The 25,000-nt window shown below is 38.8% G+C and overlaps 1 protein-coding gene and 2 long non-coding RNA genes across 6 annotated transcripts in view; all 3 read right to left on the bottom strand.

The window, feature by feature from the left end:
• The window catches only part of SLC25A21 (solute carrier family 25 member 21), a 281,862-nt gene that overhangs the window by 143,372 nt on the left and 113,490 nt on the right, over window positions 1–25,000 (bottom strand). The gene's annotated exons all lie outside the window — the stretch shown is intronic.
• Window positions 21,432–22,526, bottom strand: LOC310846090. Its single transcript, XR_014565125.1, has 2 exons — window positions 21,881–22,526; window positions 21,432–21,843 (listed from the first exon to the last, which is right to left on the bottom strand). It is a non-coding gene; the product is annotated as an uncharacterized lncRNA (long non-coding RNA).
• Window positions 22,614–25,000, bottom strand: part of LOC310846066 — a 19,842-nt gene continuing 17,455 nt past the window's right edge. The window contains exon 2 of the long non-coding RNA XR_014565116.1: window positions 22,614–23,649. This is a non-coding gene — a long non-coding RNA (uncharacterized lncRNA). The remainder of the gene's footprint in view (window positions 23,650–25,000) is intronic.

The following is a 25,000-nucleotide window of genomic DNA, read 5'->3' as shown; positions in this document are numbered from 1 at the left end:
TTAAGCCACAGAGCCTAGGACTTGCTGATTAGAAGGTTGGCGGTTTGAAGCCTCGCGATGGGGTGAGCTCCCGTTGCTCGGTCCCTGCTCCTGCCAACCTAGCAGTTCAAAAGCACATCAAAGTGCAAGTAGATAAATAGGTACCGCTCCGGTGGGAAGGTAAACGGCATTTCCGTGCAGTGCTCTGGTTCGCCAGAAGCGGCTTAGTCATGCTGGCCACATGACCCGGAAGCTCCCTTGGCCAATAAAGCGAGGTGAGCACCACAACCCCAGAGTCGGCCACGACTAGACCTAATGGTCAGGGGTCCCTTTAGCTTTACCTTTAAACTGATGTAGAAATGTGGAGAACTGAAAATAAGGTTGAAAAAAATAGAAACTGAGAGAAAACCAAATGGGCATATTGCCCTCTCTAAGCTGCTATATCTAGAATTCCTACTTGATGTAAGGAGTGCACTATCAATCAATTATTTCTGCTCACAACAGCAATAGAATGAGGAGGAAATACTCAGAAATCACAGTTAGTATATTAGCATAATAACTGACCAATACCACACATTCATGGGCTGAAAATAAAAGGGCTAAATCCTTAAAGGTGACTGGCAACTATTCAAGGATCTTCACACTGCACACAGTTTTGTTGAGTACCGTGTTGTGGAAACAGGTGATGACAGCATTATTATTTTGTGTTATTTTAGCCTTCGTTGGTCTTCTGAATATTTTTCACCACTCCCATTTGCTGGCAGCATATCATGGCTGAGTTTCAACAGAAATCTACTATGAGTTGTGTGCTAACTGGAACATGTCAGCATGTACAGCCATACCCAGAATTAGGCTGTCTTTTGCACCCACATCACATCAGCAGAATACTAGCCTTCAGGAAATATATGTATATTTGTGTGTGTGTGTGTGTGTGTGTGTGTGTGTGTGTGTGTGTGTAGTAGCTCTTGCTTTATCATTGTTCTTATAACTGCTTCATTTATTTTCTTTCTTTCTTTATATATATATATATATTTAATATTATTAATATATCACCCCATACCCAAAGGTCTCAGGGCAGTTTATGGTGTGTTCTTTTAGTACATAACTGAAAACGTTTTGCCTTCACACATAAAAATATGAAATGGAACATGCTAAACAAGCATCTGAAAACTCATGTATACACTTACACTTGTTAGAGAGCTGAGATTATCTGCAGCTTCTTGACATGGTTTCAACCCTGAGTTTGGCGGTGTGTGATATATGAAGCAGCCTTTCGAGTAGTGTTTCTCAGTAAGATAACCAGGTTCTAACTTAATTAGCACTAAAGACTCTTCTGTAGTGAAAACAGCCCCACCTTTTTTATTATTGCTCTCACTGCAAGATTCCTTCTCACTCTAGATATGCTATCATATGAACTATGCAATTTCTAAATCACAACACACTACAGAAATAAGAATTGCCTTGGTAACACATTATCTTTCAAACAACCCAACAAATATCAGTTCTATAAAGGTGAAAAATAGAAGACAAATCACAATAATACCTTACAAGTACTTCTACTTTTTAAATGACTACAAACATTCTAAGCTTTATATTTTACATCTGTTTTAGGGTTTGTCTGGTCTTTGCTCTGCAATAACAATAGCAGCCACGTGAAATAAGGAAGTCAAATTTGCACTTCAATTCCTTACTCTTGAGCAGTATATATCTGCAAGAAACCCAGTTGTCTTTTCCAATTCTGGTGGGTTATGGTTGTGTCAGCTCATTTAATATAAGTTCTTTGCTTTAAATAGAGGCCCCAGATGCTCTGGGGTGCATAAAGTATGTTCACAGTCACACAGCATCATAGCTTTTTTATAGTAGCTAAGAATGAATTTAAAAATTTCCATGCATACATGTTTCACTTGCAAGAATGAGGATGGCTAACTTGTTGCACCAATGGTATTTACGTAGTGCTGGGAAACTGAAAGGATTACTTGGTTGCTATAATGGCTGGTGGTCAAGGCAGCAGGAGAAGGCCTTATTCCTACTTCCAGGAAGAGACACAATCCAAGAGCTTCACCTCCACCTGCCACAGTCCCTTTCAGCATCACCAGTGAGTTTAGCTCCTCCTCTGTGTTTGCTAAACGTAAGGATAGGTTCCATTGCATTTAGTGGACTTTTCCTTTTGAGTAAATGTATTACGGATCAGGGTATTAGTCTCCACCCAGCTTGTGGTACTGGTTAAAACCCTTCAATTGATTGAAACTTGGCAACCGGACTTGACAGAACATGAGAGGATTGTGAGTCAGTAAAGGATCACTATCCAGCTATCTTCTCATGTGTATCCAGCAGCCGTAAAGCATTATGAGTTGAATCTAGACAGAGTATTTACCATAGCTGTTTGTAGACTTCAGAGCAATCGGGGGGCGGGGGGGGGTGGACACACAACTGGAAAAATAATATGACATATACTTGAAAAGATGGTTAACAATTGAATGCTGTGTTTTGCTCTGCAGAATGAAAGTTCTGCATCCTTTCCTCTACCCAAAAAAGCTTGTAAACCTAAACAGTCAGTAGTATGCAGGCTAGTGGGGGCCAGTCACAAGATATGGTGTGTGTGTGTGTGTGTGTGTGTGTGTATGTTGGGGGGGCACAATCTGTTTCAGAGCTGCCCTGTGTGTTTCCAATTGACTTATCATTCAGAACCAAATTAGATTTGTTAAAAACAAACATTGTCCTTCATCCCCAATTCACTATAATGTCAAATCTGAAATTGGCTGTCTCTCATCCCCTTTTTTCTTTTTTCCTCTATACTGCTACACCCTTCCTTGCACTTTCTTGCTTCTGGGCTCCCTATCCCTTAGCTTCCCTATGTTCCAGGACTTCTTCTCATCCTTCATCCTGTCTCCATGTCAGTTTTCAGCCGGAGATGAACTGACAAATTTCCCTTCCCTCACAGAAGCTTAGTTCCTAGATCAACTGAAGATTCTAAGCACACAATGACTGAGGCTTCACAGCCACAAGCACTATATGGTAAAGAATGTTGGAAATTTCTCGCATGACCTCATCAATCTTCTCTCAAGTAAACTTGAACAAATATTATAAATAATAAAGGTTTTAACAACCTCTTTAAAAAAAAATAATTTAAAAAAATCTGTCAGATATCAGATTCAGGACAGACAGCAGCACTTTTTTTTTAATAGTCACCATCTCGCTAGACTGCCTTTTAACATTTTCACAATACAGCGGTACCTCAGGTTACATACGCTTCAGGTTACACATGTTTCAGGTTACAGACTCCGCTAACCCAGAAATAGTGCTTCAGGTTAAGAACTTTGCTTCAGGATGAGAACAGAAATCGTGCTCCGGCGGGGCAGCAGCAGCAGGAGGCCCCATTAGCTAAAGTGGTGCTTCAGGTTAAGAACAGTTTCAGGTTAAGAACGGACCTCCGGAACGAATTAAGTACTTAACCCAAGGTACCACTGTACATCCATGTTGAAACTCACAATTGATCAACCCTACACACATATAACATGTGAAGAACACTTGCAGGATGCCTAAGATTTCTGTGGCAAACGTCTTACTTCTAGCCCTTTGTGGCTAACACTAAAGATTTACCAGCCCATCAAACCATATAACAGTTTGACACTAATAAGCAAGTGTGGTCAGCAAGAGATTCTGAGTCAGAGGCTTTTCAATGGGCTGCTTTCATTCAACTCCTGTTTTATTGCATTCTTTAACACTGGGCAAAAATTAAAAGCAGAGACATAGTAGTGTGATGGAAACAATTCTAGAGAAAATATGAACTTTTTCATTGGGGACTGAAATAGAGCACGACCCTCAGCCGAAGCAAAGAGAGAGGCCTTGTGCAAATCTCTGTCTTGAAACCGTAGCTCTTTATCTTTAAAAACAGATAGTCTAATATTGGGGTATATTTCTGGGAAGCTGCAAATAGCTATGTAATATACAAAATCAAATGATAATCATTAGTGTTTACATTTGTCACCTTGACAGAATCTTGATATCTGAGATATTTGTCCAGACTAACTATAGAAACTAAACGTGAGCATAATTTCAGGTTGCATTAATTTGTGTTTTATAAACTTTAGACCTTTAAGTTCCAATGTCCAAAGAAACTGTGTGGCCGTTGTTTTTTATAATTTTAAGCAGTTGCATAACAGTACAAAAGTAATGAGGGTGTCACACACAATTACATCTCTTTTTAATTCTTTTGCAGTTTCCAAAACCGCAAATGGGCCAGCACATGGTGATAATAACACGGAATCATGTGAAATGCAATGGCACATGTTCCAGTGTTGTACTGTACTGCTATTTTAATTTCAGGCTGAATCAGTATCAAGGGCATCTATTGGATAGCACATGTGATTTCCGTTGTATTTAGGCTTGCCATATTTTTTAGCTTAAAAATTCTGGCAACTTGGTTGGGCCAGGGAGTGGAGCCTGGGGCAGATCAAGGGACACAGGACACACAGGGAAGAGGGCATGAGAGCAGATTCTGCACCTGTCACAGTACTATATTGTTCGGCAACCAGATACTTGGCCCTGACATCTCTCTTGTGCATTGGTGGGTGGGTGCATGATTAGCCATGTGGCAGAACCATACACTATGCGGCAGTATATGTGAAAGAACCACACACATTGACGCAACAAGTGTCGTGATGTGTCAAAGGTGGTGCCACAGTGTGGATACATCAGCTGTACTGTTTATGCATGAATGTAAAATGGAAATATCATTCTTGACAATTATTAAAAACTTTATTTATTTATTTATTTATTTATTTATTTATTTTCTGGTGGTAACTGAGCCAAATTTCTTACTTTTTACACAGACATTATTCTAGCATCTGAGTCAGAATGAAGTTTTTCTTTTTTTAAAAAAAGATAGCTGGACCAGTTTTTTTCGACATGGTTTGCAGTCCGACTAGTAACAAAACCCATGCCCATTTTTTAAAAAGAAGAAGGAAAAAAGACTTGGTGTTCTGTGCTGCCCCATTGTACCTCATTGTACCCATGTGATGGTAAAAACCTCAAAAAGCAGCTGGGCTGAGGGCATTACCGAAACATTTGTACACTAAAATGTGTGACTTTATGCTACACAGAGGCAGCGCTATTGCGTTAATCCAACACAAGAGAGTTGTGGCGTGGATACCTTTTTGACTGCTGGCACTGGGCTGGAGCTAATGGAAGTATCACACTATGGATAAATCACAGTGATTATACCCGTAGGACCACATTATAAGAAAAGATATCAGTAGTCACAGAAATTGATAAAGATTAAAGAGAATTTACTCTGGAGAAAAAGCAAGTGACTTATATTTTAAAAATACATCTCCCCCCCCCCAAAAAAAAGGTGTCTGCAGTGTGTAATTTTATAGCATCCAAGACAACTGAATGCCAGTTGTTAAAAAGCAGAATTTATAGTCAACCATTTAAAGTAAGCAGATATAAAAACAGTTGTGAAAACAACCTAATACTTTGTCAGATGCCTTTAACTACGTTTTAAAATAACTAATGGAAAACACTCTCAAACATTCTCTGTGAGTGGAATTGTAAAAGGTCCCTTTTCAGATTCGGCTTTTAAGTGTAAAACAACATGGAGACTTTTGAAATTGCTCTCCTTCTTTGACGCGAGGAAGGAGAGCAATTTATCAACACTCGCTTGGTAAACCTGACAGGATGAACTAATGAAGCCCATCTGTATAAAAAGAGAAAGAGAAAGACAGTGGGTCAGTTATTTCACCCCCACCCCTGAGTCCATTTAAGAAGATAATATCAAGGCACTAATAATCTAAAGGTACATTTCCCTCTTTGTAATATTTAGGATAATAAAGATATGGCTCAGCTGCCTTGAGTACAAGTACTGTGGAAAGGTAGAATATACATTGAAGCAACCACTATAATAACAGCAATAATAAAAATGGTGGAAGGAAAGGTGAACACTCAGTTATTTCCCAGTTGGTAACTGGGAAACTAGGGATTAAAAAAGTTAAATGTAAACAAAATAAGAATAGGTTGCTATCAAATATTACTGAAAGCCTATTCAATTATTTGGAAAAAGTTGATTCAAACATTTGCAAGAAGTCTGATGTGACCCCTGGTCTTAAAATAAAATAAATCTGGCTACTGACTTACTTGTGAACATTCTGCTTCCCTATACTTATCAAGGATAGATGCTTTATTTTTGTGTTTAACTTGGCATTTTAAAATGCATTGCAATTTGATGATTGAATTTAGGGGCACAACTACATGTTACATGTTAACGTTTGCAATAAAAGCCTGACAGCTTCTACTTCTAGGCGGAACCATTTCAGGAGAGGGTGATTTGAAGCAGAAATGGTGTGGCACCTACTGCTTTCCCCGTGAAACTCTCCCCAATTGCTTCCCTGCCCTGCAGAGTTCCAGATGTGTCAGGTAAACAGATGTCTGGAACCCTGTATGGTGAATAAAGAAGCTGAGTTGCAGGCGGAAAGTGGTGACTGGGAAAGACCTTGTCTCCTTAAGACCTGTCCGCATCAAATCACTTCTTCCAAAGTTGTTGTTGATTTCTAGGACAAGGTAGTCAATGTGGTGCCCTCTTGAACTTGAAGGACCAGAACTCCCAACATCCCTGATTATTGACCATGGTACCTGGGGCTGATGGGAGCTGAAGTTCAACAACATCATTAGCATTTGCATGTAAAGTTCTGTTCTGCCCTAACAATTCCACCTTGACAATATGTAGGCTTCTTTCCCTTCCCTCTTTGGGTTAATCAAAAACATAAGATAGACCAACTGAGTACAGAAGAAGCCCACCTAACCTAGCAAGGTAGTTTTTGTTGATTATTAGTATTGCACAATCATTCCACAAGAAAGTGTATAGAATATAAAACAAGACCAAAAGAAACCCCAGAGCAACACTATAGATGCTGGCTTGCCTGGTTTATTTGCCATTGGTTGTAAGCGGATTGAAAATTGCTACTCTTTTCATTGTGGGTGAAATTTTATGACACATATGACTCATTACAAAAGGCCATTACAGTTGCTGGGATTATGTGGGTTATAAACATATTTAGACCCAAGCCAGAGCCTGAGAACTCGTTGTTATTGACAATAACTCTGGATAACACAGCATAGGATAGTGTCATTTGTGTGGATTTAAGGCAATGCAAATTGAATAGCTGGTGAGTGTAATATATCACTTATCATAGAGGCACTCAGTGTGAAGTTAGTGCAGCATGCATGCAGCCACACAGTAAGGTGGTTGTCTAGAACATTCTGTTTCCCCTGCTTACCTGGACCTGTGATCAAGTACCCATGTGTAATGAAATTCTCTTCTGAAAGGGCAGACTTACCAAATGATTTAAATTGCCACTTAGTAAACAGTCACTTGTAGTCATTCAGTAATATTATAATATCCAGCCAGAAGAACATCTCATGTTCTAGGGGACGTGCCCAATGGCTAGAGAAATGTACATCGAAAATCTGCTGCAGAGTCATTCATTCACAACTGCTTAATTGCATTTTTATTTGGTCTCTTAATGTGGAACCCAGTGGAGAATACCGAACTGCTCAGTTAAGTACTAATGTCAATTTCTCTACATCTGGTTAATCCATCAGACCATGCCTTGTGCAAATAAAATGCATGTTCTGAAAAGTACCCCTTTTCCTGATTAAAAATTGTTCTGGGAGGGAAGTTGAATAATTTTCTAAGCTGCTTGAACAAGAGTTTATCTGCAGGAAGTAAAAATGACTGATGAAAAAGATCCCGTGGTTTCCTGCCCAGAGAGGGATCGGGTAAATAATGAATTAACCACAAACAAAATTAACTCTTTTTGAGCAATGGGGTCAGTTCACTAAACTAGCAGGAACTATGCAAAAAATGGTGAAAAGGCTTTCAAATATTTTGGGGGGGAGGGGGGAGTGAGAGCAATTTAATTACCCTCCAAATATTAGTCTTTCTTTTTACCTCCTCTCCACACTGTTCCGTTTTTAAATTTAGGACCAGGATTTATTTATTAAAAAAACAAAAACTGTAACTTGCCTTTCAGTACCACACCCTGGTACAAATACCAGACAAGGTACAGAAGGCAAAAAATAAAGACACCCTACAATAGTCAATTCGAAAACACTTCGTCAAAATAAATAAAGGCAGCTGAAAATTAACAACATCCACCAACAGGCAGCTTAAACAACTCCTCAAACCTTTAAAATGTATGGGCATATAAATGTGTCTTGATCTAGCCAAAAAATGGTAACAATGTTGGACAACATTGCGCAAATGGGGTGCCACTACAAAGAAGGTTCTGTCCTGCATCATCACCTGGTAGGTTCACTACCGGCAGGAGTTTAATGAAATTAAATAAAAGCTCTTTCAATAATTCTGATTTTTTTTTGGGGGGGGGGGAGAGCAAATCTTCCAAATCGGTTGACTTTTCATGGAAAAATAATAAATATTGACTTGAAATCACCATTATAATTTATAATGATCTCTCCTCAAATTAGACTTCATTATTTGGGGGAGCCAAATATTTAAATCTCTGACAAAACATTTAGCACATTGAATACTAAAACAACAGAACAAAATAAAAACACCCTGCAATAATAATTATGGCATAGGTTTTAGAAATAACTATTTTTCTAAAGCAGCAAGCTTTACTGAAGTACTTGTGTGGCTGTTACCTCTTCTCGACTACAGCTATACAATTTGTGTAATGATATTTTAGACACATACATTCATCTAATGTAGAATTACAGTAGAGATAGGGAACTTCTTGTTCAACTTCAACTCCCATAATCCCTCACTGTTGGCTGTTCTGGCTGGGGCTGATGAGAGTTAAAAGCCCTAAAACATCTGGAGGGTCACAGGTTTCCCCCCCCCAGGACTGAAGGGCTTTTTTCTGAAATAATAAAACAAATTGGGAAAACAATAGCTTTTCTTTAAGTATCAGCACCCTCACATTATCTGACAAAATGCCATGAGTTCAGCAAAAAGGTTGCTGTACACTATGTAAAGCAAAATGTCTTAAGGTGCTACCAGATGTGAAGAGTAAGGTATGAACTTTTTTCTGGATTTTGGCTGAAGTACAGTGCCAGCGTTAGCCCAGTCCGACAATCTTTCCAACCATGACAGCTTCCTGCTAACCTTGGCCAAACCATTAGTCTCTGTTCCATTTGCCAGACAAAATGGAAATTAGCAAGCAAAGCGTATCAGATTGGATCAAAATGTGTCCTGCTATTCTCCAAAGGACATATTTAAGGAACGAAATGGCCTTCAATCCAGCAGAGGATTTTGCTATTGAAGGGAGAGGGGATTTTTGCCCCCTCCCACGAACCCTTCCCTCCATTCCATACTGTTCCTGAAGGTCTCCCCTAATGTCCACGGTATAGTTTTAGGGGCTGTAGGGTAGAATTCGTAAGACTCCTCACCGTCACCCTTCCATTAATAGATAGGAGGCACTCTTTCCATGTGTCAAACTTTGCTCATAGATAGCTATCTTGAATCTGATATGGAGATAACCATATAGTTATTTTTAAATGACCTCTTTTATGCAGCCTTTTCTGTTCTCACAAGGGGCCAAACTAGACATCACGCAAATCTTTGATTTTCTTTTTCTTTTTTTCTAATTAGCAGATCCAGAGAAGATCAGGAATGGCATGATCTGAACTTTTCTCTGGCTCCTTTCTCTAATCTAATCCCCCCCCCCCCCCAAGCTGCTTATTCACTCTGCAGATGGTCATGGGTCTCTCAGTCTCCCCTACCTCACAGGGTTTAGAGGATAAAACGGGATAACCTTAATGTAGATCTTCCTGTGCAATGATATAATAAATATACTATTAAATGAATTCAGTAATAAGAGTTTTGATTCACAGTAACATAATAAACAAGTAGAAATATTTCAAACTAATTACCCGACTCATTTATACATTGTCTCTTAAATTCAGCAAAAAGTACGGTCTTTGTACAAAGTATGTTTTATCTGCTTGAACAAAGAATCCATTTCTAAAGTGTCTTCCATCTTCTCAGTTCACAAGCCATGAATCACACCAGATAAAGACCAGATAGCTACACCAGAGGGAACCGAATACTGGTGGGTTACTGAACACCAAAGTAAATCTGTGCCTGCCTTTTCCAAGCTGAATCACAAACAGTCCCCACCCTTCTATGATCCTTCTTCAAATAATCCCTTCATTTACGTGAGGTGTACTTCCTGAAAGTAACAAATACGCTTGACTCGATGAGTTATCATCTCATTAGGACTTGTGAAGCTGCTAAATGGATTGGAATGCTCCCTTTTAACAAAACTTCTTCTGTCTCTCCTGAAGTTTTCAGTTCTCTTGTTACTTCTGTGGCCTTTAAAGAAGGCACACAGATTGACCCATAAAATGTCTGCTTCATCCGAGCAGTGGATTTTGGAAATACATTGTATACAGGGACTTTCAAGTTAGCTTGAAGATTCAGCGATGACAATAAGCCCAATTAATGATTGCAAGTCCTTTGAATTACTGTCATGTACTGTATATATCTGAACATAATGTGTCATTTTGTTTAAAGAAAAGCTGCCTCATAGACATGAGTACAAAACCTTAAAGAAAGATAAAATAATTAAGGTTAAAGAATACATTCAATGATTCTTAAGCTGATTTTATGATTATTGTGGTCTCCTTGCTCCTTTTGTTGCTGCCAATTCTGTGACAAAACAAACCCCCAAAATTTTAATCTTCATAATGAACATCTACCCTTTTTAGAGTTATTCCTAAAGGAAGCATTTGGAATATGAAAGGTTTTGAAAAACTGTGTGTTCAGCTGATTGCAATGGAAATCATATCTAAGTAAGTGTGCTTTGGATGGTAGTTCTGTTCACCATATCTACATTTATACTGTAGTATTAAAATAGTTCATTTCAGATAAAAATCATAGACTAGTTCTAAAGAATTACCTAATACCACAGCATGAGCATCTAGCTTTCAAGTGTATTTTTCTAGCCCTGACATCAAAGCATATAAACTCAACTTTTCACATTAATTGAAAAAATGCAAGTGTGAAAAATTTCCATTCATATCTGCTCAGAATTAAGTATCATTCTATTTAATGAGCCATATTTTTCAGTAGACACATATATGCAGTAGACACATATAGGATAGCATTGCAAGTCAATCAAAGTTATTAATTCCTAAATTAACTTTGGTCTCCAGAACTAAATTTTCATGTGGATTACAAAAATTATCCAAGCAAAACTGTATGTAGTAAGCAGTCATTACCCATTCTGTAATTTGAAAAGAAAAGAAAAGGCTCTCTGCTTCTAAAGAATTTAAGAATACCTTCTGCCATTGTTTATTTATTTTTGTGATGTTTCCAAATCGTTTTGCAGATTATTGTACCTTGCAATAACAGTTCATTCCTGCTCATAACTAATTTGTAACTTTTAAAGTGACCTAGCAAATACAAATTAACAAATGGAATGAATATGATTTTTCATTTGCAAAACATATGCATTACATTAATTGGTATCTTTTCTATAAAAAACCCCACTCTGAAACAGAAAATTCCTTAGGTGTTTCTTTTCCCCCTTAATGACTCCCATGCCATGTATGTCTTTTGTCCCTTTGGTTTTGTTTCCCATTTTCTCACTTTTCTATACCAAAAATTAAATTTTTGCTGCCACATTAAAAATACCCAATGGAAAGAAACAAAGTTTCTTCTCAAATTCTGCAGCCTAACCGTTATTTTACCAAATGATTGAAAAGCAACCTAATCGTGATTGTACTCCTGGCCTGGTCCTGTTTTACTGAGGTCAGTGGAAGTTGGCCCCTTATGAAATAAAAAATTTCCCAGTGCAGTGTAAAAGGAAACCATGGGAAAATAGATAATGTTTTTCATGGCTAAACTAGACATTGTTAAAAGAGTTTAAATAGGAAAAGAAATGTTTTTGATGCAGTCTAGTCCAGTTCTTCTATACTTGTACCTAGGGCATTGCAGCTAATGATTTGAACTGTTTATCCACAAATTTATCTCGAATTTTCAGTCAGTACTCTCTAGTGGAAGAAGGTAGCTATCACTCACAGTCCATAACGATCTGCCATATGTGTACAAATTAGATATGGAGTGAGCATTTAGAAAGCTGTTGGAGACAATCTGAACATTTCCCAAAGATACAGCTAATTCATCTCAGCAAATGAATATAATCGGAAGTCAAGGCTGGCAAGAAAAGGAATGCAGAAAATGAATGAATGGACCCTTAGATTTAGAGCCATAAAGAAATCTAATCCTGGAGAGGCAGACAGCTTTGCTGTTAATTCTCTGTATTGACCACCTCTTTCCATATTTATTTATTTATTTGCAGGGCCTTGCTGAAAACCAGCGGCTGTTTCATTGCGTACCCAATAAAACACTGTGGTTATTCTGGGGCAGTTGGCGTACATTTTCACACCCTGCCTTCTGTACGTGTTTTGCACCTGGACACTTGATTCATTTTTTTCTCTCCCTCACCTGCAAATAAAGTGCATGTTTATAGAGCCATGGAGTTGTCTGTGGACATTCCTTGCCTACACTCTCTCTCTCTCTCTCTCTCTCTCTCTCTCTCTCTCTCTCTCAACGTTTCAAAATAGCAACTTGTTCTTGGATCACTGGGGGTGGGGGGACATGAGCACAGAAGCTTCAGTTATTGAAAAGTTACCATATACCTGATCTGTTTGTTACCTCTGGAGTGCAGAGGTTAATGAAAAGAACGCAAATCAATTTACTTTCAGAACGGGCTGTGTGTGTGTGTGTGTGTGTGTGTGTGTGTGTGTGTTTTAAACCTTGGGCATGTTCACTATTTAACCAAATCTCTCCTGAACTTTAAATATTCTTTTCTCTCTCACACACATTTCATCGCTTTCTATAATTCAGGGCTAGACAAAATGTAACTTTTGAGTGGCCTGTGATCCATGAAAAACTTTTGCACAGCCTGGGATGGTTTGACTGTGTATACATGTAAATATGTGGAAACCTGAATATTCAATCATTTATTATAAAAGTGAGCTTCTAATCCTCAAGATCAGGGGTAGGCAACCTAAGGCCCGGGGGCCAGATGCGGCCCAATCGCCTTCTCAATCTGGCCCTCAGATGATCCAGGAATCAGTGTGTTTTTACATGAGTAGAATGTGTCCTTTTATTTAAAATGCACTTCTGGGTTATTTGTGGGGCCTGCCTGGTGTTTTTACATGAGTAGAATGTGTGCTTTTATTTAAAATGCATCTCTCGGTTATTTGTGGGGCATAGGAATTCTTTCATATTTTTTTCTTCTGGGTTATTTGTGGGGCCTGCCTGGTGTTTTTACATGAGTAGAATGTGTGCTTTTATTTAAAATGCATCTCTCGGTTATTTGTGGGGCATAGGAATTCTTTCATATTTTTTTCTTCAAAATACTGTCCGGCGCACCACATAGTCTGAGGGACGGTGGAACCGGCCCACGGCTGAAAAAGGTTGCTGACCCCCTGCTCAAGACCAAGCTAAAGTTCAAAACTGTACACCTCAATAAATAAATAAATAACAAAAAGGAGTGGGGGAAGTCCTGAGCTTCCTTCCTCTTTCCAACTTCGTAATTTCTACGCATCATTTTCTTCACAAAGTTCTTAGTGAAAGGAAACATTTCATCTTAAAAATATGGTAGGCCTTATGCCTACCAGCTGCTGTTTGGTAACTTTCCTTCCAGCATTATTTTCACGAGTGTTATATTAATCACATGCAATTAGAATATGGAAATTAGCAGTGACGCTTGAGCCCATAATATTTTTTATAATATATGCCTCAATGGAAAATCATCCTTGTGATCCAACACATCATAAATACTACCCTAACAATAAAAAGAAAATTTCAGCTTTTACTTGGCTTCTGAGCAGAACAAGTATAGGATTGCACAGTAAATGAGGGTAAAATGACATTCAGCTTTCCCACCAATTGATGTGGGTTCTGAATGCAGTTTGTAAATCGCTGGAGCAAACATAAGAAAAACTCTAGATAACCATAATGCAGGGAGCCATCGTATCCACAGTTTAAAACAAGCTTGCTGAAAGTCTGAGGCTGAGCAAACATTACTTTAAATGCACTTGTCTCTATGTAGCATAAGGGGAATCTGGAGATAATAAACTGGCCAAACTTCTTACAAAATAGTGTGCTGTGTTTTTGCAAGCCATTTTCATTATAGAGAACATTCTGCTAATCATGGAGAGGAATTCTACAGAAACTGATGGCATGCTTCTTTCTGAAATGCTCATTTCCTGAAAATCTTGTCAATGTGGTAACTTTCTTGCATTCAGATACCCACAGTTTAGTTGCCATGTATAATCCGGAAGTGACATATATTATCAATTGGAAAAAAGCTTGAAGTTACGGTCATTCAAAATTTCTCTTTTCCTTTTTATAAAAGTGAGAACTATAAATTCTAAGTGAGAACTATAAATTCATTGCCAAGAGGAGACCATATGAACGATATTAATCTCCCCCACAAAAAGTACTAGATTCAGCTACATCTAAAAACAGAGGTTTCTAGTGTAGATATTAACAACACCAGTTCTAAAGTACAGTTATAATAGTGCTGATTCTAAAGTACAGTATCCCTGTTCCACCTGAATCATCACACACACTTCAAATTACAGTCCTTTGAAATAGCTTTTATAAACCTAACAGGCAGATAATTTTCCTCTTCAAGCTACAAGTTGTGTAAAGTTGTTAGCTTCCTATCATCAATTACCTTACTTCCAGGTAAACATCCTTTAGGATGACACTGACTATTGTTCAGCCATTTTACATTCTTTTATCTAATTTTTTCAATGTGGTGCTTTCTCTCACTCTATCACCAGAATTCACATTTACCTGGTTTGCTGCCTTTCTTGTTTAAGGGAGATAAATAAAGGCTACAACCGCCTCTCACATGAACAAAACATTTTAATTTTTCTTGGAATGAGGACTGGAAGTGAAATAAAGTGTTGTATTATGCACTGAACACAAGTATAAATGTGTGCATGCATGCAGTCTTTTGCCCACAAGCCTAAGAAGGGAGACAGAGAGAATCACATTTCTTAGAAAGTGTGAAATACATTGTGTTTCAGTCCGGAAATCCTTACATCAGCCAGTAAGCTGTGCATCAGCTCTGGTGCGTGAAACTGTCCCCTTCCAAAACACTAATCATCTACTGGGGCAAGAAATAAATTGGTCAGCCCAGTGCAATGCTACCAACAGATGATCAGTGCAATTAGAGATGTCAGCGGTTCACTTACGATGCAGGTATCCTATATCTTGGATGTGAGAGGACCAGAAAGAATAACAGGTCCAGGTGAGAAAAGGTCCAGCTGCCATCCATGGATTCCCTTGCAGTCGTGGTACAAGGGAATCAGTTTAAAGTGGGTGTCTATAATATTCCATGTGTTTCAACAATATAAATTCTTGTGCTCAGGAACTAACAACAAAAATGGGCTAACTTTTATGACAGTCTTGCATGCTTTCCATATGGAGTGTAAATAATATATCAATCTTCTAATTGCTACCCCAAAAAATGCCTTTTTGAAAGAAAAGCAAACAGAAATTCACCTGTCATGATAAAATGTGCAAGTGCATACTGTGCTTCAATTAGAAAGTTGCTTTAATTAGAATTGAGTATTTATAGTCACGATATCCAACTCGTCTTAATTTTGCTGCTATTCATATTCCTGTTTTTAATATTTGAAATATTAACATTATGCAGTTTTGTATAAACAATAAATATGTTAAGCTATATTCTAAGGAATACCTTATCTAATATTCCCAAAGTATATGCAACACGATGCATTATAGAGAACAACTCTATTTGTAAGTGGTAATAAGTGTGAGCCTCCAAACATTTAAACAGGTAAGATTTTTATGAACAAAAACTATGAAGTATTTATTTTGCAGACATTCGTGATCGTTTGAACCCCAAACACACTGTATAGTTTTCTTTCTTTCACAATATATCAAATTATAAATTCATGGGAAAATATACAGGCAAGTAAGCGTGTTGGAAATCAGTGAGACTTCTAATTAGGCATGCTGAGAATAAACTACATTTCAAACAAAGGAGTTCTTTTTGATAAATTAACCATTCCAGGAATGTGCTAAGTACAGTAAAAAGCAGGTGTAGAAACAATGTTTAAAGATTAAAAGATAACGCATTTGTTTTGTTTGCAATGCTAATTTCATACATTACTATCCTTAGGATAAAGAATTTTAATTATTTACCTTTACATGAGCTAACTTCAAAGTACAAACATTCTATATTTCTTACCTTAAGTATAGTTCATTTCCATTATTAACTTCCATTATCTATTATTTTGCTATTGGTCTACAATAACCTGCCCTGGTAAAAAGGTCTTTTTGAAAAGAGCAGAAAAGTGTATAGTTTTGTTTTAAAGGTCTACTGTCTGAATCACCCAGATGTTTCAATCAAGATAAATATTTCCTCATAGTAATACGAAAGCTAAAGATAATTTCCATACACATATTACATAATATTTATTCAACTGGACAGCACACATTCAGCAGGTTTTTGTTTAAGTTACCTTTTTCTTTTCCATTACCTTTTTCTAAGAAAAAAAGGTAAAAGGGTTGTACTGTCACCTAGTGGATAAAGGTAGTAGAAGTAATCTACCTAGTATTTTATTTCTGCAACCTACTACTCTTTGAGAAAGTCCAAAATATACTGCATGTCAAATTAATGTCTGTATAGAAGCAGTTAAACTGCAAGAGGAAATTTATGATGGCCAAACCACAGTGACTGCACTGCTGTTACATTAGCTGACAAGTTCAACTTGAATATACATTTCAGTTATTCATCCTTTATTGCAAAACATTAAAGAATGTATATTTCCTCTAGGGAATAACATGAAGTAAATATGTAGTATTAATAGTAGCTATTTGTCCTAACCGCAATCTCCTTTATACCTGTCTGGGCAATAGCTTTCCTTTGCAAAGCTCCACTAGTTTACTCTGGGAAGAAATGACTGAATTGGAACTGATTCCCTGTCCCTTTCACTTCTGCCTTAAATGTATACTTAGTTATGATAGTGTGCAGAGTAATCTGTGACTGGGGATATATGGGGAAACTTAAACCTGTTTTAGGTTGCAATCCAAATCCCTAATCCATCACACTGGTAGTTTTGGGAGGTTTTGACAAGGTAAAGGACTGCCTTGGCCCAGCCCAGAAAGCTCCACCAATCTCTGCCCATGAAGTAGTACTATAAGGAAAGATTAGCAGGACGCAGGTCGCGCCGTAGTCTAAAAACCACTGAGCCTCTTGGACTTGCCGATCGGAAGGTTGGCGGTTCGAATCCCCGCAATGGGGTGAACTCCCATTGCTCTGTCCCAGCTCCTCCCAACGTAGCAGTTTGAAAGCACACCAGTGCAAGTAGATAAATAGGTATCGCTGTGGTGGGAAGGTAAACAGCATTTCCATGCGCTCTGGTTTCCATCACAGTGTTCCGTTGCACCAGAAGTGGTTTAGTCATGCTGGCCATATGACCTAAAAGCTGTCCATGGACAAATGCCGGCTCCCTCGGCCTGAAAGCGAGATGAGCGCCACTCCATAGTCGCCTTTGACTGGATTTAACCATCCAGGGGTCCTTTACCTTTTACCTAGTACTATAAGGCTTCTCACCAACAGCAGCCCAGGGAAATCCCAAAAATGGGGTGTTTTGGGGACAAAAGGGACTGAGCTGGACCAGGTTTGGTTGGGTCCCAAGTTGGCCCCACTGCAGTTACTTGATGACTTTGCCCAATACTTACACCAACTGTTCCCTGCCTTTCACCCTGGTATGAGGAACAGGGCTGCAGGTGTGGCGGTGTCTCTGTCCCTTGCCCAGCCAAAGTTTGGGCTGCTCTGCCAGTACCTTGTTTTCACCCTGGGTTTCACCCTGCCTGGGTTCCGGGCAGCCCATGACTTGATTACTTCTTGAAGGGGGCATGCGGAAAAATCCCTATGTAAATAGTTCTCACTTGTTCGATCTTTTTGGTGGAGAGGGTCATATGAGTGAGGCATTGTCAGTGTGTGAACATTCATGCTGAACGCATACCAATCAACTTTTTCCTACTTTAAATTGGGAAAATTTACTTGAAGTCACTCCCAGGTGAGTCACATCATCCAAAAACACACATTTTTGAGCACTGTACAAGATCACAGCCCCCCCCCACCCCACCCCAGCAGGGTGAGAGGGTGTGAGATTTTGGCACCAGTGTTCTGGGCTCACTAGAGAGTCATGCCAGAGTGCTGGGCCTGGTGCTTGTGAGTAGGCCATGCCTGAGTACTAGACCTTTGGCACTCTGGATCATGTGCCCCTGCTCATGAGTGCCAGACTAAGAGTCTTTTGGTCCAGCGCTCTGGCGTGAGGACTTGTGCCAGAGCACCAGCCAAAACAATGGGACATCTGGGAATCAAACAGAAGCTGGGATCAGCTTCTGTGTTTCCAGGACGCCCTGCTTAAAATGGGGCAGTTGATGGGTATGGCTGAATGTCCCAATTGCCAATTAAGGCTGTATGCACAGAGCAGGAGGGTAGATGAGGCAAAACCTTCCATATCCCACTGTGTGCCATGTTAAATGGCCTACTCAAGGCTCAGTTATGGCTGAAATGCCTGAGGAATAACTCAAGGATACAATGCTTCAGCTCTGCCCTTGCCATTCCTTGTTTCCACCCAAATCTATAGTATGCAACACTAACAAATAATTACAGTAAATGAATCTGTTAGCTACAGTTTTGGGAGACGTAACTAAGCAGCTAAAAAGTTCCATCTCTCTCCCCTGCCCCACTAGTATGGGAGATGAGCTTCACATGACCACGAACAAGAAAAATTTACCTAGGATTTAAATTAGTATCAATAAACTAGAACAGAATAAACTATACTAGTTCCAGACTGACATATACTTTATGTCTCCGTTCCTTGTCTTACTCCCTTGAAGTGAAGACAGAGGGAGGGGGAGAGAGACAGAAAGTCTTCCCTCCAAAATATATATCTATTCATTATTAATTATCCTATCCATACAATTTGTCCACTATACACAAGAGAATTTAACAGAGTTAGGTTACTTTGTAATATCTCAAATAGCTTGGTTGACTGGAAATAGCATATGTGCAATGAAAACTAATTTGTACTTGATAGTGGTGGTTAGCATTCCAGACTGCCAAGGTTAATGAGACCTAGAATGATCTTGGGGGATTAATGGTAGTAACACAATTGGAAGCTACAGCACCTGAGACAGCTGTGACTTAATGCACTGGACTTTATTTGAAGGGGGGAATGGAATTATGTGTAATTTTCATTCCTTCATAAGGATGTAGCTGATTTCTCAAGATGAAGACTACGGGAATCAGAGAAAGTCTGTAGTCATTCTCAACTGTGCTGAAAAGAAAATGAAGCACACACAGTAGTACTAAAGTTAAAATAAATAAATGGTGTCTGTTTTGAAGTGGCACTGGACCCATTCTACATGTGTGCAAACTGTTATGTTGCTCAACTGTATACTCCACACAAGTAATAGAAAACAGCAAAGAATAATTGGTGGGGGAAAAGAAGGATAATTGAAACTATGTGGAAAAAATGCAGTGGACAAATATGTTTATAAAGCTGATTGCAAAAAACCTATTGTAACAAGAAACACAAAGTAAGTTGAATTCCATTCATATAAGCAATCATAGAGACACTGAATGTATTTCCGATAGTGCAATGAAACTGTAATCCCATGAACTGATTTACCCTGGTTTTTCTGCTATCAACATATGTAATTTTGTATTAAGATACCAGGGAGTCTGGATATATGCATGGAAATGGGCATGCTTGTGTTTCTTCTCTCTGCAATTCTATTATTCTTATTGATACAACTATCTTGTGTAATCAACTTTATAAGCATATTAGCACATTGCATTATTATTATTTTTTGCCCACACAGTTGAATGTAAGTTAATTTGTTGGTGTCTTATGTTAAGAGATGTTTTTTCTTTTGTTTTCTTTATTATTATTTCTCTTTTTTATGTATTTCTTTTTTGTGTCTATGTGTTATGTATGTTTTCTTCGTTTGTTTTAATGTTTGATGTAGCAAAATGAATTAAAACCAATAAATAATAATAATAATAAAGAAGGCATGATTATGGGCGTAGCAAGACGGGACAGGGAGGGTCAGCTGCCCCCCCCCCCCATGATGTAAAGCAATACAAATCTTAATTAATTGACCAATCACGGCGGTTCTGCACCCCAACAAAGTCCTGCCCCCCTTAACAAAAATCCTAGTTATGCCCATGGGCATGATCACGGTAAACTAGCAGTAGCCTCTGCCCCAAAGTCCTGCCCCCCTTAACAAAAATCCTAGTTATGCCCATGGGCATGATCACGGTAAACTAGCAGTAGCCTCTGCCCCAGAGACCAAATGTGACCTCCAGGTCATTCTCAGGACCAGGGCTCCTGAGGTTCGGTTTGGGCCCTGCTAGGGGGGGAAAAAATCCAAGCCCTTCAGCAAGGGCAGACCAGCTAAAAATCTTTACCAGCGATATAAAATAAATGTGTGATCTCATTTTTATGCTAATAGTAAACATGGCAACAACAAGCAAATAGTAAGAGAACTAATAGAAGTGACACTGACAAAAAAACCCCACACATACACTAAGTAAAAGAATAGAAGAATTGCCACCCGACCCCACTCCATTCACCATGCTCTGCTCCCCTTCTTTCCCTCTTTTTTCTTCCTATCCTAATACTGTATGCAACACTAATGTCTCACAACAAATGAAACTGATCTGTAGAAAATGCAACTTGAAAAAAAGAGACAAGGCACGTATTTTTGTAAACTAAGAAATCTTTAATAAAAAATGTAACTGAAATAATAATAATAATAATAATAATAATAATAATAATAATATGGCAATATTCATACCTGTTGAGAATATATTTACACAAAACATATGCAAGATAGTTGGGCCCTGGGCTCCTTTCTAGATTTCTGGGCCCTGGTAATCTGAAAATGACTCTTTCCTGCCTGAATGGATAATTCAGAGGCGTGTGTGAGTGTGTGGAAATTAAGTGTACTGTACAAGTTAAATATTTGCATTGGTTTCTCCACACACCTTTGTCTCTGGTGCCACCCACCATTAGCATGCGGCCTCCAGAAAGTTGCCCCCAAAGTCTCCTCACCCCTGCAGAAAACCACTATATGCAATTGGGACCATTTAACAAAATTTATACATCACTTGGCTGTAATAAAGCTTCCAAGCAGTTTACAAGAAATATTAAAATTTTCAATAAAAACAAGTAATTAAAAAGATAATGAAAATCAACAGTAGATTTAAAAGAGTCCCTGGATAGGCTTGCCTAAACAAAAACATTTTAATCAGGCACCAAATAGAGTACAGTGAAGGCAACTACCTGGTGTCAATCAGCAGGGAGTTCCAAGGCTGCCATGCTAAAAACAGTTTATTACAAGGGCGGAACAAATATTATGTGCCACTTGTAACAGTGCCATTTCCACAGACTGAAGCAATTGAGTGGGATCATAGAGGGTATTTAGTGACTGAATGCTCTTCTACCATACCCTTCCTCCTTAAAACCTAATATAATTGTCACAAATTTAAAATTACCCAGGGAAGAGTAACACAATGTGGCTGACAATAAACTCTTCTGTGAAAATGAGCCCCCAACTACCACAGATCTGGTGAAATAAATATGTTGTAAGTTGAGGCAATGTGGGAAACAACCAAGTATCAATCAGGAAGGAGTTCCATAGTTGGGGGGCTGCCACTGAGAAGTCCCTGCCTTGTACCAGCGCTTCACGGGCTTTGCACCACAAGCAGGGTCTGCCTTCCAGATCTTAAGAAGGTATTGTGGGAGGTACTCCTTCAAGGATGTGGCCTCCAGGTTGCATGAGATCTTGCACACCAGTATCAACACTTTGACTGAACCCAGTGTCTAATCCACTGTGTGCTAAAGTCTTCAATTATGCCCTGAGCCTCCTACATGAATAATGGGGTTGTTGCAATTTTTTAAAAAAAAAAAAAAACTTATGTAGAAAATAGCCAAGGTGGTCACCATCTCTACAGCCTTATTTACATATTTAGTGGGGGGGAAATGATAGTCAAAAGACTGTCTTCCTATTCCTAAAATATTCTGTAACAATGAAAAGAATGGATCTAGTCATAGTCAAGTCTGCCCACTCTTATCCCACCGACAGCTCTTCTACACGAACAGCCATAATTCAAACTACTGTAACAGGTTAGTGATGGAGGGCTAGACTTTTCTCTTCTTACTACATACCTAATGTGCAGTCAAGGTATCACAGTCTGGGCATAAGAGCTCAAGTCGGACTATGATAGATGTTTTTAATGCAGTGTTGACACAGGCTGACTTGCCCAGTCAAGCTTTTAATACTTCATATATGTCTCTTCATGTTTCATTATATAACAGCTTATTTTACTCATCTCACCTCTGATGGGGCTGCCATTAAGGAAACTTGTTTCCGTAGCAACAGAAAACCAGAAGGGCTCTCCTGAGTCAAAGGTCAAATGGAGTCCTTCCTTCCTTCCTTCCTTCCTTCCTTCCTTCTTTCTTTCTTTCTTTCTTTCTTTCTTTCTTTCTTTCTTTCTCTCTCTCTCTCTCTCTCTCTCTCTCTCTCTCTCTCTCTCTCTTTCTTTCTTTCTCTCTCTTAATGCATTCAGCTGCACATTGCTGAAAGTTAGATTGTACTTTTCTCTCCAAAGGCTTTGGTTTTGGGTTCCCCCTCCCTGTCCCGCAAAACAACCCGTAAATGATAATGAAATGCTTAAAGAAATACTAAAGGGTATCCAATTTCATCTACCTGGACAGTCTGGGAGCATAGTGTGTAACAATAAACGAGTGTTCTTAAGTCGCAGCATTTCACTGGAAATGAGGCAGAACCTGTGTATTTTAACAGCTTTTTACAACTTGCAACCACTAGCAAATTTATTTTACTTTCTTGGGGAAGTCCAGTGAAATGCCCCTAAATTAAACTAAAGGGTCTTTCAGCCTTGAAGACAAAACCCATTCCTGCTGAGCACCTGAATATGTACAGGTGAATCCAGAAGACTGGAATGAAAGATAGTTTGTCTTCTGGCCAGTCTGACTCACTTCCAGCACTGTGATCATTTATTATCCAGAAAAGAAAGCCTGGCTTTCTGCTCTGCAAACACAGTGGTGGTCTTCGTTTCATGATGAATAGATTTACCATGTCTGCTCTAAAATGCATGATGACATAGAGTTTTCCAAAACACCTCCCCCAACACACCTGATGATGTTTTTAATGTATGTGCCATAAAAGAGTCAAGCACCTAGATGTATATCACCCCCCCCCCTTCAATTTGCTACATAAACTTAAGGTGACTTATAGAAGATATATTACCTTGTACACTGATGGATCCATTCGCATTTAAGCACAGATGACTGAACTTTGTTTTAATTTAAGCATGCAATACAAGGGTCCAAATCAAAGTATTTTGATCATGATAATGAAGATAAATTATAATGATATGCATATTTATCATCAGCTCTTCTGGACAAATAATTGTTTCGTTCATTTTGAAGGAGGACCTGTTGATTGCACCTTGTTGGTTTGCTAAGTGTCACTTAGCCTGTGTGTGAATAATGTCTGTTGATTCACTCCGGTAAATTTGGCAAGATCTGGTCTAGGACGACCAGGACGGTCTGGTAAGGAGCAAGCAGACAGACAGAATTTGGAAGAAATTTAAGACAGATGATAGGAAAGAAGAGGCAAAAGAAGTGGGGCAAGCAGCAACCATGGGCCAAACTAAGAAGGTTCATGGATAAAGAGTTTGGATTTGATATCCTGCTTTATCACTACCCTAAGGAGTCTCAAAGCGGCTAGTTATTCTCCTTTCCCTTCCTTCCCCACAGCAAACACTCTGTGAGGTGAGTGAGGCTGAGAGACTTCAGAGAAGTGTGACTAGCCCAAGGTCACCCAGCAGCTGCATGTGGAGGAGCGGAGACGCAAACCCGGTTCCCCAGATTACGAGTCCACTGCTCTTAACCACTACACCACATCAGCTTGTACAAGGCACAATCAAGCCTGGAACCAATGAAGCTAAAGACCTCACAAAATATAATTTTGAACAGTACGTTTACTGTGTCGGGCTATTTTGAACATTTACTTCTAAGGAGGATAATAGAAAGCAATCTCCTTGTTTGCATTGCTTTCAGGTTTGTCCAATGGCAAAAAAGAAACACATTGAACATCCTTGGCACAACACAAAGATCTGATGCGGCCATTGCTACTGCTGATCTGCCTAGTCTTTCCTTCTCTCTCTGAACCCTTCATGCCCAATTTACAACCAGCTGTGCATTTGGTGCTGAGTGATGACATCAGTCCAGCTGTGCACTCCAGCTGACATCCCTCTCCCTATTGCTTGCCACTCCATCTGGCATTCAGCATTTTTTGACACTATGTCAATAAAGCCTACCCAGGAGACATGTGACATTAATGATGACAGTAAGTGCTCGTTCATTATTTTTTAGAAATTAATCACAATATCATAGCATATTATATTAGATATGTCTTACTGCAATACATGAGTTATATTAGTTTTTGTTTAAAAATCAACTTTATTCTGCATTATTCTGCCTTTTAAGGAATATTATTTCCTTTGGAAATACAGTAATCTGTATCAACCTGCTGGTGGTCGGGGGGATAAAGAAAACGATTCCAGAAAAAATAAAAAATGCTGTACAAAATCCCGATTTGGTCATACATTTTGGTACTTGTCAATAAACGAAAGCACCATATGTAAACAAAACATTCCTTTCAACATTAGGTCAGCCTTTAAGAAAAAGATCTATTAGTCATTACAAATGAATGTTCTGTGCACCTGTAAAATCTGAGGTGCATTCTTTCAAGTTTTTATTTCAACAGTATGTCTGTCAGAATAACCCCCTACTTAAAAAACAACAACCCAAGTATTAATACTAGACAAACTTTTCCAAATGTCACAGAACTGAATTAAGCTCATACCGAGCATGAGAACTATGAGAATTACTATGT

Source organism: Podarcis gaigeae, assembly GCF_964106915.1.
Source record: "Podarcis gaigeae genome assembly, chromosome: 1".
NCBI classification, from domain to species: Eukaryota; Metazoa; Chordata; class Lepidosauria; order Squamata; family Lacertidae; genus Podarcis; species Podarcis gaigeae.
Note: the sequence above shows the minus strand (reverse complement) of the source record. Positions and strands in the feature narration are given on the sequence as shown.